The 12266-nt window shown below is 58.9% G+C and overlaps 1 protein-coding gene across 1 annotated transcript in view; it reads left to right on the plus strand.

The window, feature by feature from the left end:
* The window catches only part of Nol10 (nucleolar protein 10), a 109251-nt gene extending 104378 nt beyond the window's left edge, over window positions 1–4873 (plus strand). Inside the window, exons 22-23 of the transcript XR_007211956.1 lie at window positions 3709–3719; window positions 4862–4873. The gene's annotated coding sequence lies outside the window, so the exon portion shown is untranslated. The remainder of the gene's footprint in view (window positions 1–3708; window positions 3720–4861) is intronic.
* Window positions 4874–12266: the final 7393 nt, after the last annotated feature.

The raw sequence follows: 12266 nt of genomic DNA on the forward strand, positions 1-12266 counted from the left end.
GAGGCCTGAGGATCGTGATTCAAGGCCAGCCCGGGCAAGAAAGTCTTATCTCCAATTATCCACCAAAAAGAATCAGTCCATGAATGCAGGCTTCCGCCGCCCGCCCACCCCCCCCTCCACCCCCCCCCCACCCACCCACCCCCCCCCACCCACCCACCCCCCCCCACCCCCCCCCCCCGCCTGTGTCCCTCTGTGACCTGCCCTTCCCCGGCCGATGCTGCAGGCGCTGGAACGGGGCTCGGCGGGAGAGGAGCGAACGATCTCCCTCGTTTCTCCTTGGTTCTCCACCAGGGCCGGGCCCTTGCGGAGTAAGAGGCCAGAGACGGGTGAAGCAGAAGGAAATGCCGTGCGGAGCGTGTTCACCCTCGCCGGGGGCGGGCGGCGTCGGGGCAGCCCAGCTGGACTGCGGGAGGGGGGCGCGGACGGCGGCTGTCCAGCAGCGGGTCCTGCCCCCTCCGCCCCTCGGGCCGCGTCCAGCCTGCAGGAGACAGGTCAGGAGTCTGGGGGGCCTGGGCCTTCCGTCGCTCCTCTCCTCTCCCCCCCTGACCCCGGGCCCCCCGAATCTGATCCCTCCCCACCCTGTCAGGACGCTTCCGTGCTGGCTTAGGGCCTGGCCTCCTCGCTGACCAAGGTCACATTCCAAGGCACAGGAGGTTAAGGCTTCAGTATACTTGGAGGGGGCGGGGTGGCGGGGGGACACAGTCCAGCCCATAATACCAGCGGATGGGGGTGGGAACCCGGGTGTGCTGTATGACCCGCTGTGTCACACTGCAGGACTCCAGGGCCCAGCCCAGGGGCGCTGGGGGGAGGGACGGCCCTTCAGTGGGAGGCGCTGGACAGACGCCTGGACTTCCAGGCGTGCCCTGGCCTCCGAGCCCTGCTGCGCGAGGCGTGGATTTGAACACCAAGCTCGCCGGAAAGCTCGCGCAGGGCGGGGAAGGAACTCGGGGGGAGGATGGAGGAGGAGGGACGGAAGGAATGAAGGTCTCAGCGCCCTGTCCACCTAGGCCTTCTGTTTGTGGGAAGCACCGCTTGGCCTTGCCCGTGGGGGGGGGCCGTGGGGGCTAGGCCACGGGAGAAGCAGCCCTGGGTGGAAAGGCCCAGGGAGGCAAAGGGCAGGCGAGTGCCAGCCCCGCGCGGCGGCCCCTTCGCCCTCCGGAGCGGCTGTCCCCGGGGGCTGCGGAGTCTGCAGCGGGGAGGACGTGGCCGGGACTCCTGATGTGGGGTGGTCAGGAGGGGCGACACTGACCTGGCGCCTCTGACGTCACGCACGGACAGGCCCCAGACCCTCCAGCACGCAAGCGCAGTGAGCATGGCCCCCCTCCCACCCCCGAGGGCGCGCACGACTCTGCGGGTGGAAGTCACAGCCCCCTAGGAAGGGAAGTACTAAGAGCGAGAAGTAGCCAGAAACGAACCCCAGAATGCCTTCATGCAAGGGAATCGCAGGAAGCACGTTACAAGGTTGCCACCTAAAAGAAACAATGCACAATCTTGAACATGTCTGGAGGGAACAGAAGATCACATAGAACTGACTCAGCAGGTGTTTAAAAAGTATCAAATAGAACTTTCTTTTCTTGGCTAGTCCTGGGGCTTGAACTCAGGGCCTGAGCACTGTCCCTGAACTTCTTCTGCTCCAGGCTAGCGCTCTGCCACTTGAGCCACAGCGCCACTTCTGGCTTTGTCTATATATGTGGTGCTGAGGAATCGAACCCAGGGCTTCATGCATGCTAGGCAAGCACTCTACAGCTAAGCCACATCCCCAGCCCCCCAGAACGTTCTTATAATGAATGAAAAATATACTAACCAAAACATTAAATTCAATAATGGATTTAATGGGTGATTAGACATAGAGAAAGAGAGAATCAGCAAAGTGGAAACTAGGCCTAAAGAAATTATCCAAATGGCCCAGAGAGACAAAAATATGAAACACACACACATACACAGAATCAAGGACCAGAAGTTTAGAGTGAGAATGTCTAAATGAACTTGGTATTCTAGAAGAAGAAGCCACAGAAAAGAGGACCCAAGAAGATTTGTCAATCTATGGCTTCAAGAAACCTAACAACCGCCAAGGACAAAAAATTAAGATGGAAAGCTGTTTAGGTATGGTGTGATCAAAACAAATGTGTCTCTTCCTCGCAGTTGACGCATCCAAGGATGACAACTGCTCGGCCGGCCCTGGGACACAGTGCTCCCTCCCCTGGGAGCCAGTCCTGGGGACGGGGGCTGGGCATGTGGGGTGATCAGCGTGGCAGCCGAGCCCTCAGGCACCTCCACCCTGCTCTGTCCGCTGTTTACAGCCCAGTAGTGGGAATGATGGACGCCCCTCCCCCAGGGCTAGGTTCACTTGCTTGTAGAAGTCTAACCTAAATCTACAGTCCCGCCACACACACACACCGCACGCCCTGGAACTCGGTCTCAGGGCTCAGCTTTGACTTCCGTGCACTTAGGGTTTCATGGAGAACGCAGAGACGCTTGTCTAGTAAAAAGACCCATTGAACAAAACATATTGCCACTCGAATGCCAAAGCTCAGGCCGGAGGTAGCCTGGCATCTCACTGAAGGTGCCGGAATGAAGGCCAGAGAAGGAGAGAAGGGTGGCAAGCAGTCAGGCCACGCGTGGACCGGGGCCCTGGCGCCAAGCCCAGCGCTCAGACCCCGATTCAGAGGGAGAGCCAGGAGGAACACGGGCTAAGGGTTAATTCTCAGAGGATGGAATTTAGTGGTTCATTCCATTGAGTACCAGGATATGTAAAAAGAAAATTCTGCCAGGCGCCAGTGACTCAAGCCTGTCATCCTAACTGCACAGGAGGCTGAGAGCCAAGGATAGAAGTTGGAAACCATCCTAGACAAGAAATGTCCCTGAGACTCCTGCCTTCAATTAACCAACCAAAGAAAGGCCAGAGGTAGAGCTATGGCTCAAGTGGTAGAGAACCCACCTCGGGTGAAAAGCTAAGGGAGAGCGCAAGGCCCTAAGTTGTGTGGCACACACACACACACACACACACACACACACACACACACACACACACACACACAGAAGAGCCTCTGGAGTGACCCACCGGTGACATGGAAGTGCAAACAGAGGCACCCCAACAAATCAAAACAGCGTGGGTTGCATAACTGCATCATCTGTGAATCACTGCGGTGTAATGGGAAAATTCAGATTGGTCAATAGGAAAAGTAAAAGGATGGCGGGGTGAGTCAGCGGCCCACCCTCCGCGCGCCCGGCAAGGCGGACCCCAGCCGTTGATTCAGACGCCTGCCTTTGTCTTCCTGCCTTCGGTGTTTTGCTGTTTCACAAGGGAGCATCACACGAGACCTCAGTTCCCACGCAGGGCTGGGCCGAGCCCCGTGCTCGCTCCGTGTCTGTGCTCGCAGTGGGCCCAGCACCCATGGAGGCGACCGCTCCGACTGCCATGGGAATTCACCTCCGCGGTGCCCACGGGGCTCCCCAAGGGCAGCGGTCTCGGTGCTGACGACTGCCGTGGCTAAGGAGGGCAGGATGCCACCAGGCAAACCCCATCGAGGGCCCACCGTCGAGGCCCCACGCCGCCCGTGCACGCAGACCAGGACAAGCGGAAGACCCGCACCTGCCGAAGGGCTGCCCTCGCGGTGGGGAACAGCTAGCTTCCCTAGCAGGGGGTTGGTCGGTCGTGGAGCTTGAGCTCGGGGCCTGGGTGCTGTCCTTGGTCTCTTTTTGCTCGAGGCTAGCCCCCTGTCCCTCTGAGCCACAGGGCTACTTCTGTTTTCTGGGTGGTTGGTTGGATGTGAGAGGCTCATGGACTGTTCAGCCCAGGCTGGCTTCAGACCTCAGTCCTCAGAGTTCAGCCTCCTGAGTGTCAGCTAAGACCACAGGCCTGACCTAGCAGCCCCTGGCATGGATTTTTTTTTCCTTTTTTGGTCAGTGCTGGGGCTTGAACTCAGGACCTGGGCTCTGTCCCTGAGCTTCTCTGTGCTCAAAGCTAGCACTGTACAATTTGAGCCACAGAGCCACTTCTGGCTTTTCCTGTTTATGTGGTTCTGAGGAATCGAACCTAGGGCTTCTGCATTGGAGGCAAATATTCTACCACTAAGCCACATTCCCAGCCCCTTGGATTGTATTTCTCATTAGCCTCCAAGACCATGTGGACAGTTCTGGAAGGCAGCCTTCTCCTCTGCTCTGATGGGGAGTACTTCGTAGAAGATCTCTGGCATGGGGCTGGGAATGTGGCTTAGCAGTAGTGTGCTGGCCTAGCACGCATGAAGCTCTGGGTTCAATTCCCCAGCAACACATACACAGAAAAAGCCAGAAGTGGCGCTGTGGCTCAAGTGGCAGAGTGCTAGCCTTGAGCAAATAGAAGCCAGGGATAGTGCTCAGGCCCTGGGTCCAAGCCCCAGGACTGGCAAAAGAAAAAAGATCTCTGACAATCCTCTGCTCTGACCTGGACTAAGCGAGGAAACCCACACAGCGGCACTTGGGGTGTTGTGCTTTGCCTTTGCCTGGCAAGCAGGTGCTGCACCACGTGAGCCACGTCCCCGGCCTCTTTTGCTTTTAATTATTTTCCAGCTAGGGTCTCCTGCTTTTGCGGGTGCTGGCTAGGGATGGTGATCCTTCTCCTTCCGCCTCCCACGTGGATGGGATTATAGGCGTGTACCGCCACGCCCGGCCCTCGCCCGCACGTTTCGGGGCGGGAAGGCCCAGCTCAACCGTGAGCACCTGGTGACGTTCAGAAAGAAGCGGCCCCGCCTGCCCGCACCCCGCCACGCAGAACCCACACTTCCGGGCTGGTTGCTTCTCAGGGCTCCCCTAAGCGCATTAGCCGGCCGTGTCACCCGCTGTGTCATCGCCGCTTGGAGGACGCGGCCAGCCACGGTGACAGCGGCCCCCCGGCTGGAGCCGGCTCCTCGGGGGCAGGAGATGAGCAGCGGGGCCACACCTGACCCTCCAGCCCGTGTCCGCTGCCTCCTCTGGGTAGCCGACCAAGGCTCCCACCAGCATTCATCGGGCTGCTCTCATCCCAGCCTTTCGTGTCCCTCACCCTGGGCCGCCCGCAGGGCAGGGGGGAGGGGGCCCCCAAGGAAGACCCCACGTCCAGCTGGACAGTGCTATCTGCCCAGACGCACCCGGCTGAGACCCGCACCCTCCTGGCCACGGTTCCTCCAGCCCGCGGTGGAGCGTCTGAGAATGCTGGGCCCCACCCGCCTCGCTCCAAATGCTCACGGAAGCCAACTCCAAGCCGGGCGCCGGTGGCTCACGCCTGTCATCCTAGCGACCAAGGAGGCTGAGGCCTGAGGATCACAGTTCAAAGCCAGCAGGGGCAGAAAAGCCTGTGAGACTCTCATCTAAAACTAACCACCAAAAAGTGGCGCTGTGGCTCAAGTGGTAGAGCACCATCCTTGAGCAAAAGAAGCTCAGAGACGGCGCCCAGGCCCGGCCTGAGCTCAAGCCCCACAACCAACCAAAAAAAAAAAAAAAAAAAAGGAAGAGAGGTTGACCTCACAGGAGTTAGTGATAGAGGCGGCTGGAGGGTGGGGTAAGGCAAAGTGGCTTCTGGAATGTTCCCTTTCATGCTCCAGGTGCTCATTTCACCTTGTGAAAATTTCACTGAAGTGTTCATTAGGCTTTGCGCACTTTCCTGACGTTCTGCTGTGACAAATATTCTTTGTTTGGCCACACTTTAGTCGGGCTCGGAACCTTCTAGGCCTACCCACGCACTTGCTTATAAAAGTCAGTTTTAGCGTGAGCGGGACCGGCGCCTCAGGGCCTTTGTCTCTGGTCACCAAGTGCACAAGTCCACGGCACCGAGGGAAAAGAAAGCCGCCCCGGGGGCGCTGGGCAGGGGTGAACGCGGCGCCTCTAGGAGAGAGCTCAGGACTCTCGAGGCCATTCATTGGACAGCCCGTGGGCCGCCTCAGCCCCCAGGCCCAATCAGAGGCTCCGTGCGTCCGTCAGCCCCTCTGATTGGAGGCCTGTCCCAGCACAGGCCTCTGGGGGCCACTCAGTCTGCCGTCCACCTGCAAGGCTTCCGGGGTCCAGGGGCCATGGCCAAGGCCAGGTGACGTCTGGGAAACCGCGAGGCCGAGGTGTGGGATGAGAGCCGGGCTTTTCCTGCCCTCAGGACCACACGCCCCCCCTTTCCCCCCCATCTTGCCTCCACAGCCGATCATGCTGGATAACCGGCCCTGTCCTCGTCTTCCACCGTCCTTCCTGGAGGGGATCCACTCAGCCTGGCCTGACCTTCCTGAAGCAAGAAGCCGGCCTGGGCGGGGTGGCCAGCATCCGCCTTCCCGGGCGCCTTCTCGGTGCTTTTCCACGCTCCCTCCCCCTCCTCCCTGCGGTTGGTGGCACTGTGTTCACTCTCCCCCCCCACCCTCGGGGGGAGGGGGGAGGCCCGGCTCTGCTTTCCCATGCTTTCACAAATATCTGTGAAGGTTGCTGTTCTTAAAGCAAGTTTAAAAGGGAAGGAATGGAGGTCTCAGCCCCTCTGTTTGCCAGCGAGCAAGGCTCTGTGGCTGCCCCTTTGCCTGCCCTGACTCCTCCGTTCCGGAGCCGAAGGGACACTGGCAGGGCCGTGGCCTTTGTCAGGAGAGGGGACGTTACGTGTGCCCCGCTTCCGCCTCCAAGGCCGCCCGGGTGGGGCGGCGGCCAGAGCGCAGGGCGCGTGTTCAGCTTTTCCGGTGAGAGAAGCATCTGGAAACTGGACAAAGACAGCTTCACCCACCGAAGCAAACAAACAAACAATTCTTGCTTCACCTGCATCCTGTCACTCACACACACACACACACACACACACACACACACACACACACACACGCACACTTTCCATCATCAGGACAGGAACTTGAGACACTCAACTTCTAAAGAGCGTTGGTTTGTCCTGGCTTGGGTCCCCAATGGCCGTCCTGTTGCTTTGGGGACTGGGAAGGGGAGGTCCATTGTAAGAAGGCATCAGAGACTGGAGCCCCCGGCCCCTTTGGAGGGCTCGCCCCCTGACCTACGGACCCTCCCCCACCCAGCCTCATCTCTACAAGCTGGACACTCGCCTTTAAGACATACGCCTGCGGGGAACATTCCAGATCTAAACTATCGTGTTGTCTAAGCATCGGGCCCAAGGCAGAGCATTAAAAATGAATGTAGAGGGCTGGGAATGTGGCTTAGTGGTAGAGTGCTTGCCTCATATGCATGAAGTCCTGGGTTCGGTTCCTCAGCACCACATAAACAGAAAAAAGCCGGAAGTGGTGCTGTGGCTCAAGTGGCAGAGTGCTAGCCTTGAGCAAAAAGAAGCCAGGGACAGTGCTCAGGCCCTGAGTTCAATCAAGCCCAGGACTGGCAAAAAAAAAAAGAAAAAGAAAAAAAGAATAAGAATCCAAAGAGCCAGAGACCACAGACCACTTTTTAAAAGTCTGTATTGTTATTATAAAGTGATGGCCAGAGGGGTTACAGTTACCTAAGCCAGGCACAGGGTCCGTTTCTTTTTGAACAGTGTCTCCCCCTCCCTTTTCCCTCCCAGGTTTTCCCTCCTGTCCCCCCCCCCCCACAACTGGTAGCTTATGGGGATGAAGGTAACCCTGTATAACAGTGAGGGGAAGGAGCGGAGCTCCCCCCCTACTCCCCCCCACCCCCGGGTTCCGCCTGCCCTCGGGCGGCCGCTGCCTTCCTCCAGGGGTGGCCGGCTTGTCAGCCAGCAGACGGGAGCGGGAGCGGATCCTTCCGGCCAGCAAGGTCACCGCGACGTCTCCGCCTTTTCTGAGCGGCTGTGGGGGAAAGGGAGCCTGGCTCGTAGGACTGGAAAGGTGCCTCCCGCCGGGCACCCCAGCCCCTCGGGGGGCTGAGATCCCAGGCTCCTGCTTCGAAGCCAGTCAGGGCAGGGAAGCTCTGAAAATTCTTTTTTTCCAAGGAACCAGCAAAAACCCGGACGTGGAGGTGTGGCCCAAGTGGCAGAGCATCAGGCCGAGTGGAAGGCCCCAAGTTCAAGCCCCAACCACAGCTCACCCAACAGCCCCGCCCTCCACACCCGTGGTGGGGAGCCGCGCCTGGCTCCCGCAACTGGAAAGGGGTGAGTGTCCCTTCAGAGGGGCCGGCACCCAGCCGGGGCCGCCATCACTAGATGGAGGCAGAATGGAATCGAGGCTCTATCCGCCCAGCCTCCTCCCACCGTGCACTGCAGGGAAACTGAGGCTGGAGGAAGGGGTGGTGGTCACATGCTGTCCCGTTGCACCACGCCACCCCCCCCCCCAGCTCGTCCTAGGCAGGAGCCATGGCCCTGACGCTGGGTGCGTCGGTCCTGCCGCCTGTCTGACCGTCTGTCCGGCCATCCACGGGAGCCGGGGCCTCTGGGCCGGTGGGCGGGGGGGGAGGAGGGGAACCGAGAGAGGTGTCCACAAATCAGGCACAAAAATGCAGGCACACGGTGCTTTTTGCTCTGCGTCAATCCTGAAATCTCACCTGGTAATTGCTTCATTTTCTGCGTTCGTTCATTTTATTTAGAGCAGCCCGGGGGCTCGCCAGCCTGGCATATCAGAGAACTGTTTACTTTTTAATAATAATACTTAATGTTTATATAGCATGTTTCATGTTCAAAGTACTTTACAGAGTTTGCTAATTAATCGGAACGCTCACTGCTGCCCTGGGCAGGTTTGACCAAGTTCTCAGGCTGCTAATTGTAAGAGGTGGATTTTCTTTTTTTTTCAGCTGCCTGACCCTTCATTCCCTCCTTCAGGAACCCCTCCAGCCCCCCAACTTCCATCCACAGTCCCAATTTGGGGGCCAGGGGGCACTGCCTGCCCTTGCGTGTCAAGTGCGTGCCCAGGTCTGGGGCCAGAAATTGCCACTGCGGAGAACCCTCAGGGCGGCGGGAGAACAATCTAGAACGTTGGCCGGCGCATCGTGGGAAGTACTAGGACCTACGCAGCAGGGCTGGTGGGACAGGATGAGGGGCTTTGACGGACGGCTAGGAGCTCTCTAGACGGGTCGTGGAGGCAGGACCCGCACGCAGCCTGTGGCCAGAGGCCCTGGCTCTGTCCGGGAGGGCCTGACCCTCTCTCTGCAGTGCCAAGGAAGTCAGGGAGCATCCCGGGGTTGGGGGGGGGGGGGACGGAGGGGACGTTTGCATCTGCTTCGCCCCAGCCTCTTCCCCCTTGCCCCTGCCTGCACCCTCTGATTCTCAGGCCTGTCTGCACCTAGAAGCTTCCCTTGCACGCTGTCCTTTTAGGGGGTACACCATGACAGCCCCGCCCTGGCGGCCTGGGACCCCCCCCACCCGCCCCCCACACTGAGATCCGGCCCACCACACGTCCATCATCACCTGATCATCCTGAGGCTCCTCAGATGGGGGGGCGGGGCGGGGAGCACCGGGAGGGGAGGGAGGAGAGCGGTGGAAGGCAGGGCCCAGGCCCCTCCTGCCTGTCTGCCATTGTCACAGATGGGACAGCTGGGCAGGAAGGAGGCGGATTGTCGCGGGGGCAGGACCGGGCTGGGGTGCTGCCAGGTGTGTGGTTGTTGCCCCGCAGGGAGGGAAGAGCTCGGCCGGTTTTGAGTCTCCGTTCAGGGCTCTGACTAATGGGGTGCTCACCGTGCAGGCCCAGCAGCCCCTGGCTCGCGGGTCCCCAGGGCTGGGAAGGAGAGGCAGGTTAATTGAACATCTAATAGGGAACAGGCCCCGTGCCAAATAATAATAATTAACTTTTATTGAGCACTGTGCTTGGCGCTGCCCTAAGCCCTTCTCGGGAATTATCTCACTTCAGATTCGCCACACAGCCGTGTGAGAGAGATCCACAAGTGTCCCCCCCACCCCCCACCCCCCACGGCCGGGAAAGTGGGGATCTGAACTCGGCAGCCAGCTAGCTCCCTCTCGGCAGCCCTGAGCTCAGGAAGTCGTCGTCCGTCCGGGGACACCGAAGACAGCCAGGGCACGTCCCCAAGGCCACGCGAATGGCTGGATGAACAGGTGGGTCCCGGGCCGGGCCACGTCCTCCAGGAACCTCACCGGCGCCACGGAGGAAGCGGGAAGCACATGCGCCTGTCCACGCCCCTTACACCTGTCAGACCTCATGGGAGGGATATGCAAATGAGCCTGCCGGCCCCGCCCTCCAGCCCTCACTTCCGGGTGGACTCCTCCCGCATCGCTTCCTCCTCCCTGAGCCTGGACGTTCTCATGCCGGCGGCCTGGCTTGGGCCAGCTTCCCAGATGGGTTTGTCAAGCCCATCAGGCCTTCCATTCCCCCCTGGAAATCTCCGGCCCCCCGTCTTGCAAGCGCACAGGTGACCCCAGCAGGCGGCCAGGCCTGCGCCAGCCTCCCCGCTGGGAGGGGCCTCGCTGTTGTGCACACCCAGCGCCCCTCACTAGAAGTTCCTAACGCGGCCCTCGGAGGCCTGCTCCCTGCCTGCTTCTGACAGTCGGAACCCCCCCCCCCCATCCTGGGGAGAGGATACTGAGGTCCAGACGGGGCCAGCTCCTGGCATTTGGTCTTAGAAGCAGAACTGGGGGTGCCTGGCCAAGGATACCCCACTGGCCAGGCTCGGCCCTGCCGGCAGCTCAGCGCCACACTCTCCTCTCCCCGAGGCTTTCCTCTGTCCACGTGGGAATATCTGTAGGACTTCCTAATCTGTAACTGAAGATGATGGAGGAGAGCAACCGAGGAGGCGCTCAGAGCCCTTGGATGAACACACGATGCTCCTCCTTCTGGGAAGCAGGGTTCTGAGCCACGGTGCCCTCGCTGGTCAGTCTGCCTGGGCCAAGGCCTTGGAGAATGGCCCTTCCGCCCACCTGGCTTCTCCCATGGGGAGGAGCCTCGGAAGGAAGCCACGGGCCACCGAGGACTGTCGGGCGCTCCTGTGGCCCTGTTACATCACAGTTCACACACCCGCTGCCTGTCACCCACCCAAACAATGCCCCCGGCCCCAGCTGGGCCCAGGCCAGCCATGATGCATCCTGACTGTAACTCAACGCGGCTTCTACATAGCTGGCGGGTCCCGTCCTGCCCTGCTCTTTCCAAGATCATTAGCCGAGCGTGGCCTGTGTGGCCTCACCCTCGGAGAGGTGGCCCTGCCAGCCAGCCACCGGGCCCCAGTCTGAGTCTGACAGCCGCCGGTTCAATGATGGGCATGCTAGTGAGCTCTGCCACTGGGGCGTGCTTTCTAGCATCTCTAAGCCTCATTCTTGGCATCTGTAAAGTGGAGATGGTAATAGTAGCTATGTCTTACAGGTGTGTGTGTGCGTGCGTGTCTGCTGTGTGCCTGTGTGCCAGTACAAGGGCTCGAACTTGGGGCCTGGGCCCGTCTCTTAGCTTTCTCAAGGCTGGTGCTCCGCCACTCTGATTCCAGCTTTTTGTTGATTAACTGGAGGTTACGATTCTCACAGACTTTCCCGGCTGGGCTGAGTTTGAATCACCATCCTCAGCTGTCATTATTCTGAGTGGCTAGGGTGAAGGCGTGAGCCCCTGGCACTGGGCTCTCCTCGGGTTTCGAGTTAGATGAGATAACATTGACAAAGACTCAGCGCCCTGTGCTTAGCAAATCGAATAGTAAACAACGCACGCTGATTGTTCTAATGATGTTTGACTATTTACTACTGGTCAGAGACTAAATTTTTTCCCAATAATACATCGTGGAAAGTAAAAAAGGATCTGACTTATTTTTAAAAGTAAGTTGGGGGCTGGGGATATGGCCTAGTGGTAAGAGTGCTTGCCTCATATACATGAGGCCCTGGGTTCAATTCCCCAGCACCACATATACAGAAAATGGCCAGAAGTGGCGCTGTGGCTCAAGTGGCAGAGTGCTAGCCTTGAGCAAAAAGAAGCCAGGGACAGTGCTCAGGCCCTGAGTCCAAGCCCCAGGACTGGCAAAAAAAAAAAAAAAGGCTCAGGGACAGTGCTCAGGCCCTGAGTTCAAGCTCTAGGACTGGCAAAAGAAAAAAGGGAGGAGGGATAAGGATGAGTGACAGAGGACTGGAGCTTGATCAGGACTCGTTATTTACATGTGTGGAGATGTCACATAAAGACTTGCACAAGCAATGTATACTGCAAAACATGTCTTTCACAATATTGGTCGTAAATTATATAAATACACGTCCTATAATGATGTAACAGGTACCATGTAATTGTGTACAGTGTGATATGTTATATGTAATGTATATGCCTGGCACATATCATATGATATATCACATATACGGTGTCTCGTGTCCTGATAGTGTATATGTCGCATCGTGTGTGTGTGTGGGTATCGTGTAGCCCCCACGCGCTTCCATGTCTTCGGAAGCTGGTGGTGGCTCCGAGCCGTGCAGCTCT

This window comes from Perognathus longimembris, chromosome 8, assembly GCF_023159225.1.
Source record: "Perognathus longimembris pacificus isolate PPM17 chromosome 8, ASM2315922v1, whole genome shotgun sequence".
Lineage (NCBI taxonomy): Eukaryota > Metazoa > Chordata > Mammalia > Rodentia > Heteromyidae > Perognathus > Perognathus longimembris.